Source organism: Apteryx mantelli, chromosome 1 (genome assembly GCF_036417845.1).
Source record: "Apteryx mantelli isolate bAptMan1 chromosome 1, bAptMan1.hap1, whole genome shotgun sequence".
In the NCBI taxonomy this organism is placed as follows: domain Eukaryota; kingdom Metazoa; phylum Chordata; class Aves; order Apterygiformes; family Apterygidae; genus Apteryx; species Apteryx mantelli.
In genome coordinates, this window is record NC_089978.1 from 110,128,452 (window position 1) to 110,151,065 (window position 22,614).

Below are 22,614 nucleotides of genomic sequence, written 5' to 3' on the forward strand. Positions count from 1 at the left end.
GAGTAAGCAACAGGGATTATTCAAACCTAGATCTTCTGTTCCATCTTCTTGGAGGCCCCTCCTAAAAGTAGATGCATGTAGTCTTTCTCTGAAAACCTGAAAAGGGTTGATTTTTTTCTTTTAAGATCTAGCTGGAAGAGGAACGAGACCACTTTTGTTTCAATTTCTAGGTAGCAGCAAGCTCTTGCAGAACTAAATACACAGAACTTGTTTGGTAAGAGAACTATATTATGTTTCCTATGCATTTTTAGAACAGGCTGAAATTGCATGATTCCCCCAGCTGAGTTGCTACAACAAATAATTATTTGCAGAGTTGAAAATACGGTTCTTTTTCTGAACTTGAGTTTGTCTTGTTCCATCTTCTAGATATTTGGGTCTCATCCAATGATATGGCTGTACTAGATCAAACTATTTTCAGATTTGATACAAGTGGGATCTGGAGATCATAGTTAATCTTCTCTGAAGTTCCTGTTAGTCAAAGTCAATATGGTGGGCTGCTTAAATCATACTGTCTGATGTCTTCCAGTAAAGTGGGCAGTCATGCTTTTGTATGCGAACGCAGTAGAACAGTATTTTTTTTATTGGTGAATCAATCGTTATTTTAGTTTTCTTTCTATGATTAGTTAACCAGCTCTGAATATAAACTATTTTGGTTTTGTACAATCTAACTCCTAACCACATCATGTGGCATTAAGTAAATTGTCTTTCAGAAGACTTAAGTTTGCTAGGTTTCCACAAGTGACCAAGTTATAATCTCTTAAAATAATGTACCAGTTTTGTCTTAAAAGATCTCGTTTTCATAAAGCCATTTTCATCACCATTAATTATTATCTTTAAATATTTAATGATTGTGTCCATTACCAACTTTGTCCAGGATCCGTGTCATGCTAACTAGCTTAAATATTGCCCAAGTCATCTCACATATGTTTTGAAATATTAGGATCAGATTAACTTCCTCTACACTGCTGGGGTCTTTCCAATGATTTCTAAAAACATTTGGAAATGCAATCTGTGTCACAGAGTTCTTGTAGGCCAGTTTTTCAAATTATTTCAGGCCAAGATGTGGGGACATCTTATGTTTGATCTTTAAAAATTATTGTTTAATATGTTAATAGCTAGGTACAAATTGATATGTTGTCACAATAAAAACACTAATAACTGTCATTTTGTGGTAGTCACTGGAAATCAAATGAAATTTCTGGACAAGAGTACTGCCTGCTGTCATTTGTTTCTACTGTATTTAAACATTCTGCGTAATGACATAGGATTGTACCAAAGAATATATTTGAGTCAAATCTTAATCTTCTCTTCTTAAGCCATTAGAAATAAAGTAGTCAAATTTCTCCCCTTTAAAAGGAAAATATATATTTGATTGCTTCCAATCTTCTGTATTATTATTATTAATATTTTATCTGCCTTAACTAAAATTGACTCTAGATGAGTTAGGATCTTTTTCAAAACATTCAAAAATAATTCTTATTATGCTGATACTTCTCTAGTCCAAACTCCTAGGTTACCGTTGAATCTCAAAGAATATATGACATTAGAAATTTCAGACCAGATTTTACGTATTAACATTATTATTTGATCATTTTTCCTGCAAACAGAAGTAATCAGCAAGTATGTTTTTAACTGGTTGATTTTGTCCGAGTAGAGAGAAAGCAGTTAGCATCCTATATAACTACTTTCTCATAAGGCAATTTTACTTGGAAAGTAGGAAATGTCACAAATTCAACAGTGTGTTCCACTACATACTGTACGTGTAGTCTCTCAGTCTTGGTAGCTGGTCATATTTACTTTATGGCCAAATGCAGAACCTAGGCTGCTTATAGCAGTAGAAAAAGATTGACAGATTTTTGTGAAAAATGGTATAAGAATATAAAGGCTTTAAGGAAGCTTACCTGTTCCATTACTGTAACAACTGCTTGCTTTGGTAACATATCACTCTGGTAAGAAGATATTAGATATCTTACTTAGATATGTATTGCCTTGTTTTCTACATTTTATTTTGTTCTGCTTTTTATTACACTTTTTAATTTAAGACCTCTTTTAGATGTCACCATATGTGTTATCACAATTTGTGGTTTGTATAGCTCCCTATAATAAATGTAGTGTTTCATTATGTCTAATCTTATGATATTATTATGACACTTTAAATGAACACACAACAAACATATATGCTTATAAATGCAAGAAAGAAAGAAAAAAAAAGGGGGGGGGGTTATTCATAATAGATAAGGAAGCCAAGCAGATAATCTATATACCTCCCCCCTCAATGGCTCACGTACTGAGCTGTTGTAAACCATTGATACACCACTGAAAATACTTCAGCATCTGGCTCAAAAATACAGCAAAGCTTCCAATTTACTTGGATTTCTTCTCCCTTTGTCTGAGCCTGTTAAGATTTATAAGCAATACGAGGGGATATATTATAGATAAGCCTGAGCATTGGCCATCTGTATTATAGGGCTATCATCTTGGTCTGAATTCAAATGGATGGATATGATTTCCATCGCTGAATACTTTCTGACTCAGGAACATTATGTGAAAAATAAAATTTAGATGACTTTGGAGTTCCAATGGGAAAACTATCACAGGTAATACTAGTGTAGACTGTATATTGATGGATCTTGGAGTTTAGTCACATTAGCATTAGTTCACTGAACATTTATCTTGTTGATGGTGACTTTGACAATAAGAGACCCACTGTACAGGAATGTTGCACTTTCATTAAAAAATCAAGTAATTTTGTTTGCTTGGTGGTCTAGAGGAGCAGTGCATGCCTGCCTTGCAAATTAAGACCCTTGAGAGAAAAATTAACCTTGAGACTGCTCTGCTTTGTTGACCCTATATTTCCATCTAGTGGTGGAGAGAGTCACTTTTCTTAGCGCAAATGAGTGGCACCTGCTTTTACTCTCAGACTTTGGAATCTCTTTTTCAGATTAAGTGAAGTATTAGGGGGAGATGCCCTCACCACTGAGGGCATCAGCAAAGCATCTGTTTACGTGGTAGTGATGGTGCTTTCTCAACTGAATAAATAATCATGTATAATCTTCTAAGTAAAAGATTTACGAGAACACTCTGGAGTATGCTAACAATACAAAGCCAATGCTGAAGGATATTGCCAATAATCTATCAATCACACATTTACATTTTTTTCTGATGCAGACCACACCAGCAAAAATCTATGACTTACTCATTTTCACTTGCCAAAATTAGGCAAAGATGCTGGTAATCTAGAACTGCCTGAACCAAAAGTCTCATTTTTATTCTAGCCTAACTAGTAAAAAGAAAAAAAAAATAAGATAAATCTTTAAATGCTTGTAAACAAAACTCCCAGCCTCACATAGACTTTCTCAAAATACAGCTAAAGAATTCCCCTTTTTTAAAAATACATTTTGCAGGGACCAGGCTGTGAATGCTTCCGTAACCTATCAGAGTATCATAACCATGATTTATAAAGAACATGTTTTGTGAACTTAACTCCACTGCCTTCTGGTTGATGCTATGCAATAAAATAGACATCTTACACATTTTCCCTACATGCTACAGTTCATTCTACTACATTGCTTCATTGTTAAAGAAAATTATCCTAATCTGTTTAAGTGAGCATGAAAACTTTACATTTATCACCAGCCCAGGCATCTATTCTTCCATTAAGCTATTAGTATGTGGCAGCATCAGTCAGCTGTGCACTTCCCAATCTCTCTGGGAAAGTCATACACATTCAGGATATGATTGACTGGGAATCATTCTCATCTACTTTTGTTCTGTAAGTGCATAAGCATCAGTGTCAGTAAAGAAAATTCTTCTTTCTTTTTCCCTTCTCTGCTTCTACAGCTGGGTGTTGACTGAAAATTTACAAAATGATTTTTAAAAGCAAAAAATTGGTGAGACAGTAAGTAGTAGAAGGAAAAGAATGCATTAAAAGAAACCATAAAGTTTTGCCCAGCTGTCATCAGCAGTATAGAGGACATTTACTCTGAAACAGACATGACATGAAATTCAAACTCCAAACAAATTGGACAGAGAAAGCTTTCCAGCTATGGAAGAAGATAAGAAAAATCTTTTTTGAGAAAGAAGGAATAGTGAGAGAATACAGTATAGCAGATGTCTATGAATCAAGGGGTTATTAGCCATACAGAGGAATTAAAATGATTTGTCTGTTGTCACTGGCAGGATACAATTTGATACAATGTACTGCAGTACATAGAAAGAGGGTATATGACTGAATAAAAGACAAAAGAGAAAAAGAGAATAAGCCATAATTAGTAGTTCATTGTTCTGCTCAATTGTAACATCTTTGAAATTAAGTCAGTGTTTGAAATATGCAAATTACTGAATTCAAAGACGTTTACTCATCCTAAAGTGGGGTTCAGAACTGAAGAAAGTATGCTGCAGTCTTCTAAGTTATCTACTATCTATTACATGGCAGAAATCTAAGTGTAACAAAATTTACTTAAAATACTATCTTAAATTATTCTGTTAGAGATTTATTAGGTGTAGTAAATTGATTTTTTTCTTTTTTCTTTCATATTTATCATGGAGGTCAGAGAAAGCACATAGCAACTTATTGTTTTTGTTAATCACTTAACTCAAAAATTTCAGAGAATTTCACTGAAGCATTAAACATGTTTGTCACAAAGCCCTGAAAAAAATAGTTAAGTAAAGCCAGAAACAAGCTTTATTTTTTTTATTATATGTTTGAAACATTCTGCAGTTTTCTTATGATTTCTATCACCAGAAAGATTATAGAAATATTTTAAATCATAAATAAGAAGTCAAACAGCTTTCCAAAACATGAAGGCTTGGTTATAGTTTGACCTATGTTGGAACAGAGAAAACAGGAAAAACACTTTTGGAGAGAAGCAAACAATTCATAAAAATTAAGAATTTATCCAAGTCTCAAGTTCAACTTCTAGTTCCAAAAAAACCCTCTTCACACACCATTTTTCTGTTTCACAGAACTTTTACAAGTCCAAAGGTCATCTCAGAAACTACAGTGAAACGTTAATATTATTTATTCTTGTTCAGCTTCCTGAAGTTCTTTCTAACCCTGAACACACCAGATGCTGATCATTTGATAGAAGAAAGCAAAAGACTCTTTCTTCTTCCTCCTGGAGATAAAACTCTTGATGAACTGATTCTCATTCTTCCCTGAGCCAAGAGCATGCGGGACTCAGCTGGGACACTGGGGAGTATTTGAAACCCTGGTCAGTACTGTTACTACCATTGCTGCTCCAAGGGTGTTTGGGTCAGCGTGCAAAGCCTTGCACGCTGCACTTTCTTCCACATTGCAAGGTCAAGAGAGCCAGAAACCTGATTTTAAAATGAGTTAAGTCTTCAGCCTTCGGTTCTGGCCCACTCATAACTTTTGAAGTGATCATGTGCTCATACTTCGACTATTTGCAACCTCTGGTTAGAGATTTTTTGTTTTGTTTTGTTTTCTTTTTTTCTTTTCTTTCTTTCTTTTTTTTTTTTTTTTTTTGCAGTTTGTACCTGCTTCCTGGCTGATTTAGTTATTTAACGAGAGTATTATGCTTAAGATTTCCCTAAGAACTTGGAGACTAAGTGAATTACTGATTGGTTATTCATTACTAAGTATAAAATATTTGCAGCCATGTGATATAGCAGTATTTGGTAAAGCATGCATACTAGGAAGATATAAATTATTTTGACAAAGAATTTATTCTCCAGAATGATAAATAAAATTGTGGCAAGGCTGTTCCAATATCTTTGAACTAAAGACTGTTTCTCAAATACCTTTGAGAACAATTTTTTAAACCCAGGAATATTTTTGTAGGAGATTTTCACAGTATCACTCACAATCAGTACTTCCACCTCTGTCTCCCATATAATCTGTTGGTTAAAGTACTTGACAGTACTACGGAAAACGTAAATTCCTGCTTTACTTGATTCAAAGCAGGAACAGGAAATTAGTTCTTCCTCAGCTCAGAATAAACACTCATCTAGGGTAATGGGTGCTCACTATCAATTTTGTCTGTGTAAACTGCTCTACTTTATATAAAATAACTAAGTAATAACCTTGGACAGAAAGACATATAATGGAATGATTGTAAGTGCTTGATGTTTAAGAAGGTTAACTCAGAAAAGAAAATAAACATACAGTCCTTGATTAGTCTTTTATATAGCTGCTTTGACAGGATTAAAAAGTTGTTAAAACACATCCCTGGCAGTAGGGACCGTGCAATATGATATCTAGCATGAATCAGGTGGATTCATTTTTACCTGGGTACCCCACATGATGAAACGTTATCCATTCGCATTCTGAGAGCATGCCAAAGAATCATGCTCTGAAGATCAATAATCGCAATGTGTCAGAATACTGGTTCATGACAGCTAATTATTTGTTCTTATTGCAATTTAACATGTTATATCCAAGTACAGACACCTGCTCATTCAATTGTGAAGTCCCTCACTCCTCTCACAAAAAGGAAGGCACTAAATTGTGCCTGTGGTGCTGACTAAAGACAAACCAGAGCTACAACTTCAGGGAAGAATTCAAATCCTTGCTGATGCAGTGAAAATTCTCTGAAGACAATAACAGAATTATATGATTTTAAAACTGTAAAGGTGTAAGGGGAAGAATTAACAGTCAGACACAGGTCTGAACATAAGTTTTCATTTCACTAATCAAACTAATTTTCTTTTAAAGCTAATCATCTTTATGTATTACATTCTTGAAAACACAAAGCTAGAAAATTATGTAAAATATAAAAAGTAAGTGTATAATACATACATAAAACCCCTACATCTAGTAGAAGAGGAAGAGCTATAACTCATTTCTAGACCTAGTTGTATATTCAATCATTTATGTGCTTTTAGTAAGTATAAATACATGTGGGTTTTTTTCAGCTTTCTTCATTAAAGAAGTTATTTCCTATCTTAGTTTTGCATTATGAAAGACCTTAAAATCAAGTGCCTTCTATTATTTACTAAATTATCCCTGAAAGCATCAAGTTTTGTCTGCTGAAAGTCTAAAAGACTAAGTCAACACAGCAAATTTTCTACAGAGGATAGGAAAACCTGATTTGCTGAAGCACAAGCCATCAGCATAGTGTGTGTTTGGTTATGAAATAATTTTAAAATATTTTAAAATATATTCCAGAAATATTTAATATTGCTATAAATATTTTAATATCATTTAAAAACTAGGTGCTGTGGACTTTTTCTATACTACTGAAGCCTGTAGCAAAATTTCTGTCTACTGCATCAAGTACAGAATTGAGCTTTAATTTTCTTTATGAAGGACTTTTGATACTAAACTGCAAAACTGTTTTTAAGCTTGCCAAAGCCATCTTCCATGGTATAAAGACAAAACGACTGTCTTATAATAGTTATACTGTTCTATCATTGAGAATCAAACTACTACCTTAAAATTGCTATGCATGGTATCCACAAAGAATATGGATACCTATCTTGACATGAAAGATTCCTGTAGAAAAAGTAAACTAATGGTGACAGCTAACAACTATTTAGAAATACCCAAGCCAGAAAGGTTCAAGTGCTATGATGTACTAACTAATGCAAGGAGATGGAAGGAAGACTGAGATATGTGGCACTTAATCTTTCTCTAGGAAAGTCACTTTGTCACAAAAATCCTCCTCCGCTCTAAAGACAACTTAAAATAATTCTGTTAGAGCACTTCAAGATACATTTCTACTAAATCCTCTGGATTTAAGACACTCTCATTCTCACTTTTCAAATAAAGATGAAAACATTGAAAAAATCTATTTCATGTGGCAATGCTTTCTTTTTGGAAGAGAGATAACCTACCTTGCAGACACTAAGGACTTGACTGTATCTGTACTTAACTGAATACTGAAGTTGCTGTCAAGTTCAATGGAAGTGTACTATCTAAAAGGCTCTTGCTGTTTGTCTTTATAGCTCATGTGACTGGTCCTCAAGTGATGCTCATTGATACTGCTTATGAACAGATGCCTGTAAGCAATCAGAATCCCATTAATGGAGAACTGCTATGGACAGACGTGAGAATCACCCTCTCAGTGGATCCCCTTTCATCGGACATGCCCAGTAAAACAGTGCAGAACAGTCACAGACCTTGGTCTCATTCTTTCCATATAGTTTCTGCTTTGAGAACAGCCTGGGATAAGGCCCTATATTTAGCTTTATGAGAGTTAATACAGAGGGACTTCACTTGAGAATATTTTTTGTTTGAGAGCCCTTTGAAACCTCTTTGTGCCACAATGAGTTCTAAAAATAAACAAACACTATAAATGAAGGAACTTTTGAGTCTTTTGATATTTTTTAGTAGTATATTTGGTTATTATTTCTCTATTAATATTATTATGGCCATTGACATATGAAGATTTTGACTTTTGTTTCCTTAAACTGACTCCTATTACACTGCTCTTGTAACTCTCACTAAGACTGGGACAGATGATCTGATTTTTAAACAATTTTTAGTTCATCACATCCTCCAGCCCCCTGTTGTCATAAACATATCATTGTCATCACTTAAAGAATTTTAGGCATGTGAGCAGAACGTTTTTCACTTTATTTCTATTTTTCCTTAGACCTGATAAGAGGGAAGCTGAAGAAATTACTCTGGCATGACCAGCTTTTTTCTGGGGCACCTTCTCTGCCATCTGTGCATTTCTGTGCTTATCATATTACTTTGAATCTCTGTAAAAAGCTGAAAAGAGGGTGCTACTTCCATAAGAGCCATTTACTTAGCTCGCAAAAACCTTTCTCTCCTTCTCTGCTGTATTTGGACTCCCTTGTATCTAGATATCTTAGATGAATGGAGTTCACCCATTTCTAATTTGGGTAACACTAATTCTATCCACTTCCTGCTACCTGGTTTGGAGCACCAAGGAATAGGAATAGTGGGAAGTGAAATCTCTCTAACACTACATACATATATATTGTGCTCTCTGGGATGCTTAGGCTTTACCAAAAGTGGGTAAGGGATTCAGCTTTCAGGCTCTTTAGATTATTGAATATTAAATGAGTAAAAAAAAAACTTTATTAATATAGGATAGCAATGAATTTAAGTAAAACAAAACCAAAACCTTATTAATGATTTCTACTAAACAGTTCATCCCATATCTTTGCTGGGACAGCAGATCATGTTCCATTTTATTAATGGATATATAGACTTCTCCAAACATAAATTTCCCCCAGAATCTTAGCAGAGAAGGAAAAAAATTTCATCATTTTTTCCAACCATGACAGCAGATACTCTATTTTCCCAGAGTGTTTAATATCAAAAATATTTACAAATCTGGAGAAGGCAGAAAAATACTGCAATACTGAACACAATATGCATGGAGAGGTGACAAACCACAGTGAATTCTTTTGTAGAGATGTAAAAGCCTATACATCTGTACTTAATCAGGAAATAAAATCTACAGCATGGAGCAGTTTGTAGATAGTTGTAAATATTCATCATACTGTAAGTACTTTTTAATAGGTCACAGAATTTTTAATAATAAAAATATATCTGCGCTGATGAATAAAGATGAGGGCAGCTGATGAAAAAACTAATCTGTTTTGTGAAATTTAATGGGGGACTGAGCAAACAGGTTTAGAGACCAAAACCCAGGGTTTTCTTTATCTTCAGTTTCCTGATACACTTAGTCTACATAATATTAATTTTAGGTATCAGATACTCTCTGAAATGTTTCCATCAAAACATAAGGCTTCTAGTATGTGCAATCTGGCCCCAGTCAGAATTGTATCACAGTGCAAATATTCAAAACTATCTTGTAGTAACTACTGGCATTTTATGGTCAGAATTAGTGAGAACTGAAGTATCCTTTCACTGGGAATTAAGAAACTTCATGGGACCTACTGTCATATCCAACACCTTACTAAAAAGTCCTGTTAAACTGCCTTAAATAATGTCAGAAAGCTGCATAGTGTTTTGTAGTACTAGAATTATTTGTTTATTCTGTTAAAAAGATCTAGCAACCTCAAATAATTTCTTATCTTTTCTTGACTTAAAGAACACAAAATAACATTCATAGTGAAATATGGACATCAACACCATTAGTAAAGCACTAACATCAGACACTAAAGACTGTAGCCAACCTGTAGTACCTAAATTGAATCTCTGTAGTAGTGTGTAGCAGCAGTGACTTTTACTGCACACAGAAATAGGTACAATGTGGAATATTCTTCAGCATCACTTGTTTCTATACTACCTGTTAATATACATGCATAGACACATCTCTTTGGAAGCATTTTCTCTACATTTACTCAGCTTCAGACTCTAGACTACAATCTGCTGAGAGAGGAAGCACAATATATGTAGCAATCAAATATGATGGACAATATTTGGGAATATAAGGTGGAATTCATCTGATAAAATGCTGACATTTACATGCTAGATTCCTTCATCTGAACACCCTCCTTGAGGCTACCTTAATGGAGAAAGATAGGCACTCTTGGAGCAATGGCCTATTTTAGACATTTTCTCTCAAATGATATGAAATCTCTACTCTCAACTAACTACCAAGAAAGCTGAGACTAGATCATATGCAGATGTTTGAAGTTAGGGTTAGGTGAATACTACCAATAGAATCATATAGATTCCAAACAATTGTTGTCAAAATAGCTCTACTTGACAAAGGATACAATCAAATGCAGTATATATTCCTTCTAAACATAAAATGCTATTTATCAGGAAGCAGGTGAACAAAGATTTAGATAGTCTTTCAAATGATATAAAATTTCCCTACCCCTCAGAAAACTAGAGATGTACGATGACACTTGTGTAGCATATCCTTTAAACAGTAATTAAGTGCAAAATTAAAATTATGTCTTTAGTAAGATGGATCACTGGGGAAGATGAACTGTTGTCTTTTCCTGTAACCCACACTCATTACAGTTACAGTCCAAAACTCACTTGGGATTTTAAATCATCAGTATTTAAAAACAGTTTTTAATTTAGGTATGCAAATCATTCTAATTACTGTTGCTTCCTATACACTTTGACATAATCATGCAAGTTCTATCTTCCTGCTGAGGTCAAGACTAGAATTTCCATTTTAAGGCAGAGAATTTCACATCTCAGAGTAATTAAACTATCTTTCATTTAAAATACTATTGATATTTTCTTAAAGTAGGTCATATACTGTAACTTTAGAAGTACAACACGTCAGTTTGGCCAACTACAGGAGTGAATTTTTATACAATTAATACTAGCACTTTTTCACATTTCCTTCAAAGCTAAATTGATTGATTTACCTTCTTTTCTTCCACTGAAATGTTGTGTAGGTTAATGTTTTCCTTGGCTATAATAATTGATAAACTGAAGTACTATTATGTATTGTGACTCACCTTTTACAGTGTCATACAGTACTTATTTTTTGCACACTTTTTTTGCATAGAAATCTCTGTGCTTCAGTTGAAAGCTGTTGATCACAATCTATCACAGAAAAACTTATGAGAAACTGACAGATAAAATAGCTTAATAGCTCTGAGAGCTATTTAAAATGTATTCATTACTTTAAACAGGCTATATGTGATATCACTATTCTTGTTGTTGTTATATGAGTTGTTGGTTAACACTGCTTGTACTTCAAATTGCCTGAAACTTCCTATTCCCTCCTAAGCTCATGTTCAAAGAAGAAAAGCACTACTACTTTTATCAGGTAACAACTCTTCAGACTGATATTTTTCAGTTTGGGTGTCCAAACAGTTTGGGTGGACTTTTAGGCAATTTGCTCGTAAAATCATCTGGCTATTTCTGGAACAAGGTTAGGGAATAAATGGTTTACAAATATTAAGAAAGGAAAAAAATGCTATATTGCTTTCTTTAGGAATGCTGGCTTGTATCCTCAGAGCAGTGAGGGGAGTTTAGAAAGGTGGTCAGTGCTGGGATCAGAGATGTCTTTTTGTTTGTACTGGTGAAAATCTGCCTTAGAGCTACCCAAACCTTAATCTTCAAAAACAAAGAAACAAAGAAATTCCTACATGCCCATAGTCTTTACAGAGTTTTGCAGCTAAATTGTCCACAGAATTCTTCTGAACTAAGCTTTTCAGAGCCAAAGGAAATAAACCAGATTTGTTCTTCTTGCTGGTTGTGACACTTGACACATGAAAATGTAGAAAGACATCCTCTCTTGCGTTTCCAGTCGTGACACTTCGCCTACGTCTGATGACTAGTCACAAGGGAATTGGAGGGAAAAAAGGAGGGAAAAGAAACTTTGCAGTGCAGAAAACTGAAAGTTTAATGGTGGGAATGTGAAGAGATCTATTACGCAAGCCAAGTAGTACATGGAAACAGAAGAGAAGAGCACAAAGTAGGAATGGGTTGGATCAGAAAGGAAAAGGATACAGGGGCATCAATAGAACAATATTGAAGGATGGATGGAAACAAAGAGGGACCTGAACCTAAAATGGGTTGGAGAGCAGCAGGAACAGGAATAAAAAAAGATTTGGAAGAGAGGAAAGTGGTTATGAATGGTGTTTATGGTTATGGTGAATGGAGTTTAAAAACAAAGGAAGTCGTTAAAAGTAAAGAAGCCTATAAAAACTTAAAAACCATTAGGCTGAAGAGACTACTTCACTTATCGAGCACTGTCCCTGTTAAAGAAACTCATGAAATGTACCTCTATTGAATCCTGTATTGAGAACAATCTTTATACTGATTTGTTTTTTTACCTGATACTTCTGAAAATCCCAGAACAATTTTTCTCTATTCTATATTCAACTCTTCTCTCTTATATTTATAAAGCAAAATCATATCCTTCACCAGCTTGCAGTGTGCTAGCCTAAACAAGTCAAGCATTTTCAATCATTTCTCATAAAAAAGCTCCTACATTCTCCTAATCATCCTCTGTGCCTCTTCCAACTCAAATTCATCTATTGTTGGGGCCCTTGCGGTACTTCAGAACAACAATCTATATGAGATATAGAGCATGGAACTACACTGTTTAGGATTAATTGCTTAGCACAACTTGCTTAGCATTAGTAGCTAAATTTGCTGAAGCCTTAGGCCTCAGGCTGTAGCCGTTGCTACGTGCTTTGAAGTAGTTTTACCAAGGACACTGGTGCAGCTGGGAATGATACATCCTGAGAAAGTACAGATAAGCTAGCAGAAGCCAGTGGGAACCAAGGTTAAGGGCTAGACAGCTTTGCTAAACAAGCAGCAAGGTACAAGGCATGACCGCTGCGTGCGTGATCGGTGCAATGATTGGCTCCCTGTGACATAATCTGTATGAACCACAAATCAAGGGCCAGAGCGCCGAATACCTGTACTTATAAAATGGGCAAATTGCTGAATAAAGATGGAATTGAACCTGCATTCTGTGAATGCGTATGATTCATTCCCGTCACTCCCGCGGACCGCGACATCTGGCGACCCCGACGTGATACTGCGGAGGAGAAGCTGGCTTTGCTAAGAGTTCGAGTAACGGGAGTGGATACCGCCCGGGAGGCTCGTGCCCGGGGAAAACGAGCCTGGCCGTCTGAAAAAAGACGGGAAAAGAAAAGTCGTAGCTACGCAACTCTTCTGACCGGTGAGTCAGGCGCCCTAGTGAGGCGGCGGGCGGTATGGGAAATGCTGTATCAGCGGTAGAAAAGGCCACGCTGGAGAAACTGTTACAAGTGGCAGCACAAACAGAGCGACAGGTGGAGCGCCAGGCGCTGGTGGACTTGCTGTGGTGGAGAAGGCAGCGCGGTTTGTTACGGGAGTCCAGCCAGGTCTTTAGCGCGGAAGCCTGGAAGAAGGTTGGGAAGGAACTGTGGGAATCCATCCAGAAAGGAGAAAAAGAGGCCAGGCGTCTGGCCAAAACATATCGAGATGTGCGGCTCATGATCGAACAGCTGCACGGGGAGGCACAGGCGACCGCTGCCATACGGAGGGCACTGCAGGCGGAGCCCTCTGCGGCGGCACTTTCGCCGGGGAATGAGGACGAGGGAGCGGAGTGCGCGGTGCCCGTCTTTGATACACCATCCTCGGGGGGGCCCTCGGTGATAGATGAGCCCTCCCCACCATGTGCGGCACCTCTCTCTAAGCTAGAGCGGGAGACTTGGGGGACTGGCACAGGATATGAGGACTTGCCACCCTACAAGAAAGGGGACATTGCTGACGCCTTTGCCGCCCCCCCTGAGCCGTCTGCTCCCCCCATGGAAGTGGATCCAGCCGCTGTGCCATTACCTGAGGAGGAAAGCGTTGATCTGACTGAATATTCAAAAAAAATGGAGGAACTGTTGGAGGAAATGAGGAGGTTGGATAGGGGGTCGAAAAAGGCGCATGTGAGGGAGGCGTATAAGAAGGTGCATCAGGCCATTGTGGACGGCCTGAAAGCGGTTGAGGAACGGTTCTCCGGGGATCCTGCCGGCGGATCCCAGGAGAACCAAGAGATCGCCCCCAGAGACTGGGTGATTACCAACGTACTCAAAGGGACATGGTCCCTTGAGCAGGCGGAGCAGCATCTGCAAGCCTGGAAAAAAACCCCTTTAACACAAAAGGAGTATCGAACGATTTTGGACCGTTTACCGAGAGCACCGGAGAAAGCCCTGCCACCTAGGGACCCTGACTTTGACATGGCAAAAAGGTGGCGCGGGATCATTCAGAATGCTGAACTGGTTGGGGACATGCAGTTTTTCCCTATAGTAGCCCCGGTGGTGACCACGGGTCAGGGACAGACGAGGTGGGAGCCTCTGGATTGGCAAGTGGTAACAAAGCTGCAACAGTTGGTAATGCAGTACAGGATAAACAACCACCAAGTGCAAGCGCAGCTGAGAGCCCTGGTGAAATATCAAAACTTGCTGCCGAGCGACATCCGCGCCCTTGCCGAACTGATTTTGGGGCCCACCTCTTTGCTGGTGTTTTTGAATAAGTGGCAGGAACTGCAGAAATTAGTAAAAGAAAGCGGAGTTCAATCTACTCATACTATCACATTCCTAGAAGTGCTTTCTACTACGTATATGATGACTCCCTGTGACTGGAAAGCGTTAATGAAAATGGATTTGACTAACACTCAGTATGCTGGGTGGCTTTCGGACTTTCGAGACAAATGTCCCGTACAGGCGGTTGATAACTTGAATAACGGACAAGGAGTAGGCTATAACCAATTGGCTGGAGAGGGGCTGCATGCGGATCCAGCAACCCAGACGGAATATAATAGAGAAACATATGAGAGGATTGCAAAGTTCGTTTTACAAGCCTTGTGCGGACTGACAGGTACAAACGCCGATTCAAGTTTGTCCTTTGCAAAAGTATTACAGGGACCTACAGAACCGTACCCTGCATTTGTTGATTGGTTATATGCGGCGACTGAGCGGCAGATTGAGAATGAGGAGGCTCGGGCACTGTTGCTGAGGCAGCTCGCTTTTGAGAATGCGAATGCTGACTGTGCGAGAGCCTTGCAGGCGATTTGGAACCGAGCAGCTTGCACTCTTGCAGAGATGGTGCGGGCTTGTCAAAATGCAGGCTCTAAACACCACAGCACCGAATCCCTTGCCGCTGCACTGGCGGCTCAGAGGTACGAGCAAGGGGGAACAAAAAAGAAAAAAAAAAAGAGGATGTTCCCGTTGTGGGGCAGCACCGCGCTGGGGGGGGGCGCGACGCGGCGGCCGCCCCTCAGCGCCAGCACCAGCACCGAGCTGCTGCCCGGCCTCCCCGCCTCCCCCTCCCGCTCCCCCCCCTCCTCCCGCGGTAGCGAGCGAGCGAGATGGCGGCCGCCGGGGCTCGGGCTAAGCACGAGCAGATCCTGGTGCTCGATCCGCCCACCGACCTCAAATTCAAAGTAATGCTACAACCTTTTGACTATGACTCTCAGAGATAATGGCTCTAATTCTCTTCCTTCACTTCTTGTTGTAATTGCAGCCAGTCCAACTGCAATTAAACGATATTGTCATGCTTAATGACCTACTAAAAATATTAGGAGCCATTAATTGGCTCTGACCAGTGCTAGGACTTTCCACGGAACTGCTACACCCCCTTTTTGAAAAGCTCAAAGGGGACACCTCCCTAACCTCCACCCGAACTTTGACACCTGAAGTGAGAAAGGCACTCCAGTTATGTGCCCGTGCTCTGGAGGAATGCCAGAGTTGGCGACATGACTTCTCGTTGCCTTTTTATTTAGCTCTGATTGCCAACAGCTTCCAGCCTTTTGCAGTATTATTTCGATGGGATACAACAAGCACAGATCCTTTGCACATTTTGGAATGGATCTTTCTATCACATACCCCTCCAAAAACCTTATGGACTCTTACAGAAATGTATTCTAAGCTTATCATTAAGGGCAGGGAGAGACTGCAAACCATGAATGGCTGTGACCCTGAAGTTATTTATATCCCAGCCACTACAGACAACTTGAACTGGTTAATTTCAGAAGATTGGGGTTTTCAAATCGCCCTTGCTGATTTCACTGGGCAGCTTTCCATCCATTATCCTCGGCACAGGTTATGGGCAGAGGCTGGCAGCCTACCCCTAGTCGCTGTCGCCCTGTCCCGGTTCCTGGTTTAACTGTCTTCACCAATGCTTCGGGCAGGTCTAAAAGGGCTGCTATCATGTGGCAGGACCCTGTCACGCAACAATGGAGAACAACAGTACGTACACAGGAACGAGGGTCGGTACAGGTACTGGAGATGGTGGCCATCCGTACGGCTTTTGAACTTTGTGCCAATGAACTTGTAAATGTTGTTACTGATTCCTGTTATGCCGCAGGCCTTGTGCAAAGGTTAGAGGCCTCCTTTCTCCGTGAGGTCTCCAATCCATTGCTCTTTGCAGAACTTTATGCTCTTTGGACTCTTATTAATCGCAGAAAGCATGACTTTTATGTTTTGCATGTACGCTCACACACGGACCTGGCCGGACCCATCGCTGAGGGAAATCGATGCGCTGATGCTGCAGCCATGCCAGCGGTGGTACCCAACCTTCTGGAACAAGCCAGGCTGTCTCACTCCTTCTTTCATCAAAACGCCTGCTCGCTGAAGAGGCAGTTTCAGCTACCCATCCAGCAGGCCAGAGACATTATTTTTGTCTTGTTCAGACTGTCAGTAGTTTGCCCCAATGCCTTCAAAGCAAGGGGCGAACCCTAGAGTTTTAAAGGCTAATGAATTATGGCAAACAGACGTTACGCATGCTTTAGAATTTGGTCGTCTCAAATATGTACATGTCACAGTCGACACCCATTCTCGATTTTTGTGGGCCACCGCCCACACTGGTGAAAAGGCTAGGGATGTGACTCGCCATTGGCTTGCCTGCTTTGCGGTCTTGGGGGTGCCGACAACCATCAAAACAGACAACAGCCCAGCCTATTGCTCAGGCCGGGCATGTCAATTCCTCAATGCCTGGGGCATCTCTCATGTAACAGGCATACCCCACTCCCCAACCGGCCAAGCCACTGTTGAGCGGTCACACCGCAGCCTGAAAGACATGCTACAAAAACAAAAAAAAAAAGGGGGAGACACTGCTCACCCCACAAGAATGACTACACAAAGCGTTATATGTCCTTAATTTTTTGAATTGTGATGAAACAGGTCATAATAATTTCGAACGTCAGCAAGCCACAGACATGAGATCAATACAAAAGCCCCCAGTTTTGGTCAAAGACTTGGTTTCCGACCAATGGGTGGGACCAATGGAACTGATAACCTGGGGGAGGGGAAATGCTTGTGTTTCTACAGGAACTCGGTTACGATGGGTGCCGTCGCGACGTGTATGACCTTATGTTGCCTCATCCTTGGAGCAACAAGCACGCCCGTCAGACCAGGCACCTGGAAACGTGGCAACATCTGGGTGACTCTTGCGAATGTAACCAATACAGACACTTTGTTTATCAATGACGATGCCATCAGACCCTTTCCACACTTGCTTGACGGGACTTCCTCTTGATATACAGCGCATGAGGTCTCTTTACAATGATACGGTGTTAGCAAATTGTAGTGCGCCAGGTACACTTCAGCCCAAATGGTGGTGCGATGCAGAATGGAGACGCAGGAGTGGAATATTTCCACGTGGTATAACAATATGCACAATGTACACAATTTTCCTGCCTTGCCACTGCAGCCACAAGAACTTGACTTATTGGGAATTACACAGGCTGCAGTCTGCTTTTATCTAAATTATACTGCAAGGGCACCTACCAAAGAGGGTGACATTGATGCATCTCCCTCAGGCATTTATGCCAATACATCTGTATGGTGTAATCACACCACCTCAGGTCAAATAACACCTGGACCACAACCCATAGGGTTGGCTGCTAAGATATTCTTAATTTGTGGTCAGAGAGCCTGGAAAGGCATACCAGGTAAAGCTGTGGGGGGACCATGTATCTCTGGACTTTTGACAATATTCCATCCCGAAAAATGGTTAATTGACGGAACGGTCCATCTTCGAGCAAAGCGATCCACCCACAGCTTTACGTCAGGTTGCGATAGTAACGTAGAATTTTGGAATCCAGCAGAACGTATCTTGAGTAGTATTTTTGCAGGAATAGGGACTGCTCATGCTTTATCACAACTTAACAGATTAGGATGCTGGCTTGCAAAAGAAGCAAATGCCACTAGTACTGCTTTAAGTGCCTTATTAACAGACATAGATTCAATTAGATATGCCACCTTACAAAATCGGGCTGCAACTGACTTTTTGCCATTGGCCCAAGGCCATGGCTGTCAGGACTTTGAGGGAATGTGTTGTATGAACCTGAGTGATCATTCTGAGTCAGTACATACAAGCATTGCAAAATTGAAGGAGTTAACAAAACAACTGCAAGAAGACGATGGTGAAAACTTGTGGGGACTGTTTGATTGGTTGAATATGCTTGCCATAGGGCCCTGGTTGGCGGCTGGACTAAAACAGCTGATTACCGTAGGTGTCGTGGGTATGCTCCTATTGATTTGTGGGCCTTGCATACTGCAATGCATCCTAGCTCGGGTACAGAAAATGGTTGATCTATTATTTGAAAAGAAGAGGGGGAAGTGTTGGGGCCCTTGCGGTACTTCAGAACAACAATCTATATGAGATATAGAGCATGGAACTACACTGTTTAGGATTAATTGCTTAGCACAACTTGCTTAGCATTAGTAGCTAAATTTGCTGAAGCCTTAGGCCTCAGGCTGTAGCCGTTGCTACGTGCTTTGAAGTAGTTTTACCAAGGACACTGGTGCAGCTGGGAATGATACATCCTGAGAAAGTACAGATAAGCTAGCAGAAGCCAGTGGGAACCAAGGTTAAGGGCTAGACAGCTTTGCTAAACAAGCAGCAAGGTACAAGGCATGACCGCTGCGTGCGTGATCGGTGCCATGATTGGCTCCCTGTGACATAATCTGTATGAACCACAAATCAAGGGCCAGAGCGCCGAATACCTGTACTTATAAAATGGGCAAATTGCTGAATAAAGATGGAATTGAACCTGCATTCTGTGAATGCGTATGATTCATTCCCGTCACTCCCGCGGACCGCGACAATCTATCTTAAAAATAGGTGGACTAAACTCAAGCCAATATTCCATACAAAGTCCCAGTAGTTCCTTGAACAAAGGTATGTTTTTGTATATATGAAGAAGCAATATCTATACACTCTGTCATCATATCTGCCTTTTTTACAGATGCAGTATGTCCCTGCCTGTGTGCACTACAATACAGTTTTGCTACAGGAATCCCTGTCTTCTGCATTGAGTTTGATAAGAACCCTATGTGAGTAAAAAGTATGCAATGATGTAATTGACAAATATGCCAGTGTGTGTGTGTGTGTGTGTGCGCGCGCATGCATGTGTGTGCACGTGTGTGTGCGTGCATCAGTCGCATTTCCTTTGTTTTAATTGCCATAGTTTAGTTGCTGAGTACTTTTGAATTCTTTAAAAACATATTATGAACTATTGCACCCTGCATATAGCCAGCCCTACTAGTTTTATGTCCTCTTCCTAGACCCCTAATAACCCTGGAATGAAAATACAAAACTACAACATGTTGGTCTATATTGTGGATGCAAAAACAAACTTTAAAAATCTGTGAGGAATGAAAATAAACAAACCTGGGTTTTTTGGTATACCATTTTAGGGGTAAAGAAAACAAGTGCACAGAAAAAATAAGCTCTGTTTACCATACTTTTACATCTCTCTTCATGTCCATGTTCAGTGCCACATAAATGTTTTTGCATACAGACAGAATATTAGTGGAATGGAAACCATACATTCTTGAGAAAAAAACATTACACTGGCATTCCAGTTAGAAAACGTAATTTGTTCACAAAACTTGCAATATGCATTCCGTTCTACATAATAAACACGCTTTCAAATGCAGTTCCTTTTTACTTCACGGCTCCCAAGCAATACTTAGGACATTAAATCGGTAACCTAAGGCATGAGGGCAACAGAGAGGCACCAGTGAAAAGTAGTTGTGATATTTTGGAGGTTCTGGGCTTTCTATGTAAACACCTTGACTACACTATATAGTATCTGACTATATTCATAAACACACTTGCTGTTCCCTCCTCACTGACTGTTTATGACACATTTCCTGCATAAGTTTCATTCATATTTTAAAACCTGTAGTCCTCTATAATGAAACCACTTTATTAATATAGTGCCATTAAAATCATGATTGAAAATGTCATATTCCCTCTTCAGAATCCTATACGCATGAAATTAAGAGTCATTTCTCTTTGTTCTTATAGTCTTAATGTGAAATCTAATTTTAATAGACTGTCATTAAAGAGAACCTGCACTTGTAAGATTTTAAGTCTTCACACAGTACTACAGACATACAAATAGCTTTATTTAGACCTTGAATAAGGCAGTTCATTTTCTGAAGAGATTAGAGTTCAGTAAGATATTGTAAAACTGTTGAGGATTAAGGTAAAGAGAAATAACCATAATTTATGGCATTCTGAAAGTTTACTCTTTCCCTGACACTGCCAAAACATTTATTTTGTGAATTGAGGTTCTCTCTCTGATTATTTTCTCACAGGCTCCATTAACTTAATCAAATCATTGTAACTTATCCCTGAAGAATTATCATTTAATACATGGTTATCATCTAGCTCCTTAGGTAGCTATTTCACTAATTTTAGTGCATATTAGTTCTTTCATTCTTTTAATACCTTTTAATAGGATAAACAGGCTGAGGAGATAAGCTTACCTTCGTGTGCAATGCTGGCAAAACTGGAACTGGTCACTGAACACAATTCTCATGTTCCTATTGAAAAAAGGAACATTTAAAAAATTGGAGATGATATAAAACAAAGCCACAGAAGTGTCTTGTAAAGCTGCTTTACAGCAACAGATTTAAATATATTCAATATGCTTAAATATCCTCAATGTATTCATCAAAAAGAAAATTGGCTATTGGCTTGAGTACAGGCTTAAAACTTTTGTGTAGAATAAATTCAGAATGGTAAAGACTTTTTAATTTGAAGGAGAAGGTACTATAACAACCAGTGACTATTCACAGTCAAAATTAGGTAGTTTTTTTTAATACTTACTAGCCAATGAGGAAGGAAGGAGAAGGCAGCAATGTCAAAGCAATATCAAAGGCAGCAAAGGTATTTCTATTCCTTAGTGTCTTCAAAGTAAGTCTGGGAATTTTTCATAAAGCAATAAATTATGCTTTTGGTCAAACACAAGTTATCAGACTCATCCAGGGATAATTATGAAGCTTACTACCTTGTAATCTACAGGAGGTCACACTATATGACATAACAATCATGGCCTTTAGACTGTAGGCAAAGAAGTTCTGAGGAAAGGAGGAAAGGAGACTAAATACAATAAAATGTCAAAGTAGACTTTTCACATAAGTAGAAAAATGTATTTTTTTACCTTCTTGAACAGAATATATGAACCAAGGGATTTAAAAACTTACAGTAGATTTACTGAGTAGCATACATATCTTACACCTACTTTTGAAAAACATTATTGCTTGATATTGTTTCTTTTTTCTGAGCTGCATGACTGTCGCGTGAAGGGAGGGAAGGCAGGCCCTTCCTTATCTTGTCCTGCCAGAGCCCCCCTGTTTGGGACTTCCCCTGAGTCAGTTTCGCAAAGTAAAAAAAAGAATAAGGTTTTATTAAAGCGACAGATACAACAGGTTCGGAATTGCCGTTGATAAATGCACTTGCTGCTGCAAATTTTCTTTCTATGAGCTCAAACTAACAATTAAGCGCTTTCAATAATAATGTATTTTCCCAGGTAATGTCGACGTTTGTCGGAGGCGCAAGTCTTACCAAAGAGGCGTCCCTGTTTGGGGGAGGGGAGAAGGAGGCTCGCTCGTCAGCAATCTCCAGCGAACAGGTCGGGGGTTCAGTTTTCTTCCCTTCCAAAAACTTTAGTGAGCTATCCTCTGTTTTATAATTGCTGAAGGTGGGATGTGGAAGCGCGGCAGACGTACTTCATTGGCCAGATTGCCATTTGCGCGGTTGTTGGGGGTATGTCCCCCTTATTTACATATCGTTATGCAGCAAAGGGCGTGTTTAATATGGTAAGCAGGGATAATGAGGCTGGGGGTACTATAGGTCAACAGTTAGTCTGTGAGCAGCAATTATTTTTTTGGTATGCAATCCTTTGGGTCGGGGCGGATGGCGATACCCCTATATCGCTCCCTCCTCCCCCGTGCAGCTGGAACAAGCTGTCTGGCCTTCACCTTCTAGCTTGTTACTCATGCTGCAAAAGGGTG

The 22,614-nt window shown here is 39.3% G+C and overlaps 1 long non-coding RNA gene across 3 annotated transcripts in view; it reads right to left on the reverse strand.

Moving 5' to 3' along the window:
* Positions 1-22,292, reverse strand: part of LOC106494992 (uncharacterized) — a 33,358-nt gene extending 11,066 nt beyond the window's left edge. For 2 of the 3 annotated variants that reach the window (XR_010884681.1, XR_010884680.1), the window contains exons 1-2: positions 21,428-22,292; positions 21,085-21,141 (exon numbers count right to left, since the gene is read on the reverse strand). This is a non-coding gene — a long non-coding RNA (uncharacterized lncRNA). Of the gene's footprint in view, positions 1-20,042; positions 20,301-21,084; positions 21,142-21,427 lie in introns of those variants that run through there. The other variant, XR_001294381.2, reaches the window with a different exon arrangement.
* Positions 22,293-22,614: the final 322 nt, after the last annotated feature.